Source organism: Aulonocara stuartgranti (genome assembly GCF_965226115.1).
Source record: "Aulonocara stuartgranti genome assembly, chromosome: 17".
Taxonomy (NCBI): domain Eukaryota; kingdom Metazoa; phylum Chordata; class Actinopteri; order Cichliformes; family Cichlidae; genus Aulonocara; species Aulonocara stuartgranti.
The window spans coordinates 22351980-22359244 of NC_138953.1; positions in this window are offsets into that span (position 1 = coordinate 22351980).

Here is a 7265-nt window from a genome sequence, read left to right on the forward strand (position 1 = left end):
ATTTGGTCACCTCAAACAAAGAAAATCTCTGGCTCTCACAGACCTGTAACGTATTCTGTAAGAAGCTTTTCTGTCCCCCACTCGTTACCTGTATGAATGGCACCTGTTTGAACTCATCATCTGTATAAAAGACACCTGTCCACAGCCTCAAACAGTCAGACTCCAAACTCCGCCATGGCCAAGACCAAAGAGCTTTCGAAGGACACCAGGAAAAGTATCGTAGACCTGCACCAGACTGGGAAGAGTGAATCTACAATAGGCAAGCAGCTTGGTGTGAAAAAATCAACTGTGGGAGCAATCATCAGAAAATGGAAGACATACAAGACCACTGATAATCTCCCTCGATCTGGGGCTCCACACAAGATCTCATCCCGTGGGGTCAAAATGATCATGACAACGGTGAGCAAAGATCCCAGAACCACACGGGGGGACCTGGTGAATGACCTGCAGAGAGCTGGGACCAAAGTAACAAAGGTCACTATCAGTAACACACTACAACGGCAGGGAATCAAATCCCGCAGTGCCAGACGTGTTCCGCTGCTGAAGCCAGTGCATGTCCAGGCCCGTCTGAAGTTTGCCAGAGAGCACATGGATGATACAGCAGAGGATTGGGAGAATGTCATGTGGTCAGATGAAACCAAAGTAGAACTTTTTGGTATAAACTCAACTCGTCGTGTTTGGAGGACGAAGAATACTGAGTTGCATCCCAAGAACACCATACCTACTGTGAAGCATGGGGGTGGAAACATCATGCTATGGGGCTGTTTTTCTGCCAAGGGGACAGGACGACTGATCCGTGTTAAGGACAGAATGAATGGGGCCATGTATCGTGAGATTTTGAGCCAAAACCTCCTTCCATCAGTGAGAACTTTGAAGATGAAACGAGGCTGGGTCTTCCAACATGACAATGATCCAAAACACACCGCCCGGGCAACAAAGGAGTGGCTCCGTAAGAAGCATTTGAAAGTCCTGGAGTGGCCTAGCCAGTCTCCAGACCTCAACCCCATAGAAAATCTGTGGCGGGAGTTGAAAGTCCGTGTTGCTCGGCGACAGCCCCAAAACATCACTGCTCTGGAGAAGATCTGCATGGAGGAATGGGCCAAAATACCAGCTACCCCCTCACTCTTAACTGAAGCCTTTCATTGAACTACAAATTGGTACTTTCTTTCTGGTCAGACATGCGGCAGCACTTCTGCTATCATTTTGTTTGTATTTTTAAAAAATAAAAATGCAGACATAAGTGTACACATTAGTTTTTGACTGCTAGTGAAAACTGTTTTCTTTACAAATAACTCTCACTGAACTACCAACGCCAGTCACTCAACATGTTTGTACTCTCTGCTCATATTTCCTTCACATTAAATTGTCAGGGCTCTGTGTGCGGGCAGGCGGAGAGGAGGATCCAAGCGCAGGACTCGAACACAGAATTGTGAATCAGAACCTCAGCTTTATTGTTGACATGAAAACCAAAAATTGAAGTGACCACTGAAACCGGAGACCAGGAACACACAGGCATAATCTGAGGGTACGACGCGACACCGAGCATGGGAAAACACAGGGCTTAAATACACAGGGTAGTAATGAGGGAATGGGCCACAGAAGGGAGATCAGGGCTAACGAGACGGGGGAAACAAAGCTGCACACACTAACATAAGACAGACTTTCACAATAAAACAGGAAACATGAATCACAACTCAGAGACACGGACTCAACACAGAGAGACAGAAAATGACACATGGAACTGAACTATACATGAACCCACAATTCCTAAAATATGGATAACAGAAACATGAAACTCTAATAATAATAATAATAATAATAATCACCACAACCAAAAGAGAACAAGAAAACAATCCATGATGCAAAATTACACCAAAACATAATAAACTCAAAATACTGGGTCCAACGGACCCAGAACCGTGACATAAATAACTTTTTGCTTTTTAAAGAACTTATTTGAACATTGCTCTCAACAACAAAAAATCCTCCCTAACCAAAAAGTTACTTAAAAATACACAAAAAAACAACAAAGTTTTTTGTTGTTGTGGAAAGTAAAAATCACACATATGTAGTGGTCATTAACCCTTTAAGACCTACCATAGAACCAAGTCCGCCAGAGCTTATATTATATTTTTACATGGTGTGGTGCCATTTTTGGGAGCATTTCAAGTTGCTATACATCAATACAACCATTATAGCCCAGATTCTAATAATATGTATTCATTAAGTGCATAGTAATTACATAAATTGCAAAAAAGTGCAATAAACTACAAAAAAATCATTTTTGCTTTTTTAACATATATTTCTAGTGAGAGAAATTTAAGAGGCTTATCCCTCAAAACTGTAAATACAAAAAAGTTGCACAAAATAGTTTCCTACCACAGGAAATTTATTTTGAGTGTCTTCATAGTTTTATTTTTGAAATACAAAATTTTTATATACTGCAGGAAAAACGAAAATAAATATTATACTGCAAATTTGCAAAAAAGCAGCATATGCATCAAAATAAACTATTTCCAGCAGTGCAATATGAGTCCTAAGCATCCCAGAAACGACACAGAAAGTCAAAAAGTCAAACATAACTTTTAAAAATAGCAGTATAGGCCCTGAGGCCCTGATGGTAAAAAAAAACTACATTTCCGCGAAAATGACGTCACTTCCGGTTTCGGGCAGGTAATGGCGGACATGCAAAAGTTCGCGCTGACGTTTATTCCAACGTAGGAAGTGTTATGAACAGCTGATCGGATCGGCAAAGCGTGTTTCTGGAATATTATGTTTTTGTTGCTGCAAGTGCTTTTTATGCAGTTTTTGCAAAGCTATATGTGGAAGGAAACCGTGACCTAGGACAAGCTGATGGCATAACATGTAAGTACAACTCCTCTGGTTTCATATGCAAAAAAAATTATTGCGCTAGCTTACGTGGTTGCAGAGCTACCGGGATTTAAAAATAGTTACGCAAAACAGAGCGTGCCCACTCTGACCAGCTCTAAAGGGTTAAATTACTCAGATTTGGGAAATTGATAAGTCATCTGATAATGACACACTCCTCTCTCCTACATTAGCTGCTCCTCATGTTCCACTGTCATACAGCTCCTTTCCTCATGGTGATACAGACCGGTGGACTCTCACAGCCCCTCTTGCATACTTGTTCATCATCATCTCTCGCCTCTTTGTGGAAAATGCTTTTTGAAAGTTTGTAAACTTTCACCTGGACTAACTCTCACCTCTCCCCGTTTAGCCTGGTCCTCTCCTTGATCTTTGCATTACTCAGATCCCGCACGCTTCCCCACTGCACCACAAATCCTCTAAGTGTGAAAATAAAGACTTTTGAAACATCGCCATTCTCTGTCGCTCTGGTTTGGTTTCTGCACTTGAATTCACTTGTCACCAATTTTGCTGGTTTGTGTGATGGTCTCCCAATTTTGTCTGACCTTTAAGCCCGTTCATGACAAAACACCCTTTTTCTCAGACTTTTTCTCAGCTGATGGAGCACAAAACAATGAACTATTGAGTCAGCTGTTTAACTGTAAGATTGCCTTGACAACTGATTAAAATTGCATTTTCTTTTCAAATACACAAAAATCATTACCTGGAGCAACATATCATTAACAGTTCAAGTCCCCTTGGCAGTGGTCAATAATGTACCTACCCAGCAAGAAGACAACATGGAACACAGCCGGCACCAGTTCAGGGCGTTATTCTAAACAAACTGCTCATGATTAATGCAATGGATCACCACAAGAATGGGAATTATCATTCTGCAGAGCTGGGCAGCTGATTGGAGTAATGATTAGGGTGGAGAGACAGAAGGGGGTATGTGCGGGTGGGATTGGAGGTGAGGGGGGACACGCCAACGCCATGGTCCTGATTTCTTTCTAGCAGGGGGCCACTGCTCCAGTAGCGTGGCACTGAGCCAAACACACTGGATTTAGTTTGTTATTGAGGGAAGGCAAAGCAATCAATCTGGAGGCTGGAAGGAAAGGAGAGTGAAGAATTATTTTTGATAAGTCGTCTGAGGAAAACATAATCACGGCTGTGCGGTGTGAGCTTGTGATGGGCATTAAAAAAAAGAAAAATGATTTTTGTTCCCTCCATAGCTTTTCAGTTCTTTATTTTTTTCTTTCTTTTAGTACGGTGTGTGCTGAAATTTTCTGCACTTGTGTGAAAGCCTGAAAGGTGTTCCTTCCTCAGCTAGTGACAGATGTGTCAAAGCATGAGACAACATGAAGATCTCGAGGGACTTCTTTAAGTGTCACTGAGTAGCTTTACCGCACAGACACACACACTCACACTCACACACACATATATATATATATACACACACACACAACATTTTTTTCATCAGAAGTGCTGAATAATAGTGCTGTACTAAGCAGACTGGGCCAATTAGGCCCGCTGGGACTGGGAACAGGCACCAGCCTATTCGTATGTATGTGTAAGTGTTGCATGTGCGCACGTGGACTTTCCTTGAGTCGTACGCAGACAGCAGGAGTGGATGTTAGAATATTGTCATCTGCCTGCTACTACACACACACATGCACACATATACCTACATATCACAACAGCAGGGGAGGAAGACTGAAAAAGAATGGCAGGAGCACTGGAACAAATGAATGTTTAGACATGCTGCTGTGTAGACAAGCTTGTGAGGATGTGACCCAGCAGCTGTAGAGTCAGCACGCTGTTGCATATGTTTTCTAACTTCCCACACATGGTCTAACAAGGAGCTGTGAGTGATTTGTATAAAATCTGAGACTGTATAGAAAATATGTTTTATTATAGACAATATAATAGCTTAAAGGAAAACCTGAACACCGAGAGTGAGAGGATCCAAGGGCTCGTCATGCTGGTATGGGTTCCCTTAGAGGAAAAGGGTCATTGATGAAATGCCAACGGCACCAGTATATATCAAGTGCTGAAAGTGCTTTTTACACTACATACAGCTTTACTTTAAGTGCTTATCTATCATGCACATACACGGATGGATAAATCAGCCACAATTTGGAGTTCGGTATATTGCCCTTGGTTGCTTTGACACACAGACTGAAGGAACAGGGTAATGAAATCACTGAACGTTTGATTAGCAGGCAACCCGCTCAGTCTCCTGAGCAATGATGGGAGTGGTCTCCTCACGCCCCTGGAGTATGTCCCGAGGGTTTGCTGAATAGTTTGATGAAGATGAAAATGATATGAATCATGTGCTATCACAGTCAGCAGATCTCAACCCAGAGCCTCAACCCAACCTGTTGGATGTTTTGGACCTGCACAACATCAAAACACCAAATGAGGGAAAAGCTTCAACGCAGCAAAATCTCCAGTGTTAAATTAACACTAGAGAGTGTCTATATGGGTCCACACCTCTGAGTGTTAAATACAACACTGTTGAGTGTTAAATTAACACTTTTGACAGTGTTATATGTTTAAAAGTAACCTAGTCAGTTTTGAAGATTAACAATGGCTAACACTGAGCAGTGCTGATTTTCTAACACTGGAATATTTATATAACATTTTGAGTTATTTTCCAGTTTCCATTTCTAGATTAATTTTTATATTTCTTGGAGTGATTGGTGGCTCTTGTCAGATTTAAATGTATGCCACGACTCCCAAGCCTGGAGAACCAATGTCTAGATGTGGCCTTGGTTAATTGTTATTTTAAATATTTGTTAATTTTTTTTTTGAATTGGAGCTTTTTACTACATATTGCATACTTCTAATCAAAATGACATGGCTGCAGGTTTTAGATCCCTGTGTTCATGTGCCTGTCTGATTCATATTGGACTTCCTGCAGTGTGTCATAATAGTCTTTTATGCTGATTGTCAGGACACAAATAAAGTCACATGGATGCAAATCTGGTGAATAGCAGGTGGAAAGAACAAATGTGTCAGTGCGGGCACTTGGATTTTCAAAGTGATCTCCGGTGGAGCACAATGGCAGTAAAGCACATACATCATTGTTCTGTGGGGAAATCTCTTTTCTTGCAGTAGAAGTTTGCATTGAAAGCCTCACCCGCAGGATGAACCCTTGGTGCACAACACTCTGAATCTTGCTGGTTTGGTGTCTGCCATGATGCCATCACTGCTTTCAGGTTTGTAAAATATAAATGCTTGATTTGTAAACTGTTTGCTTGGTTGTAGCAGAAATCCAGCCACCACCATTACTGATTCTCTACATGAAATTCATGTCACTTTGAAAGAGAGAAGTTGGTGTGTGCAAATTTGAAGTGAGTGGTGATATTGCTCATACCTGATGCAAGAAAATCAGCAGGAGTGACGTGGGGATAGAAGGAGAGAGAGCGGAGGATAAGAAATGAATGACGAGAATCTGTCAATGAAGTAAAATGGAAGGTAAACGTAGAAAGAAGTATCTAAAAAGTGGGACAAACATGGGAAAGGTTTGTCCAGAACGATTAGTGTTAGTGGACTGTTACGACAGTCCAGTCATATACAACATTTATGTTTCTGTTTATTATGCTGCACTGAGCTGTGCTCACCACCAGCCACTCGCCTCCAGAATCCCGTACCTGTAAGGACTTACATTTCTTTAGTTTCACACTGTCTCCTTGCTGAAAACTGGTTGCTTTTTAATAAAAAGCCAAAGCCAAAGTGTCCTGAGTCTGAATCTAGAGTCCAGCTTTGACATTAATATGACTGTATTGGCTCAGTGATGACTTCTGTCATTTCCTGCTCTGTGTTATGTGCTGCATGGATTGTGGGTGCCAGCTAGAAACACCAGGACCCTGTGCTCACAGTCTTTAACACTTGAACTATTGCTGGTACTCTTTCTCTCACTGTCCTGCCCAGGAACCAACTGTAGTTACACCTTAGTTATTCCTATGCTTTGATTTTATTGCCTTGCTTCTCATGCACATCCTACAGTGTTGATTCTACTGATCGTCACGCTCCATTTGCTTTGTCCTTTAAATAATCTCTGTATGTTTTATGAATTATTTTTGCTTGACTGTTGAAAATGGCTTCTCTTCCCCAGATTTATAAGCTTCTTGTAAGGAATTCACATTTTCTGTTTTTTTAAATAAGCGTCACATACAGAAAAGAGGGATTTAAAAAATCAAGGGTAAGATTAAACAAAAAAAAAAGTAGATAGCATTGACTGGTTAGAACGAAGGAGATTAAGGATAAAATATATGGAGAGCTGCTACAAGCAAACCAACAGGAGGAATGGAAGGATAGAAGGAAAGAGAATTATTGGAAGTAGGGGGAGGAAAAAATAAATGACGAGAATCTGGCAATGAACTAAAATGGAAGGT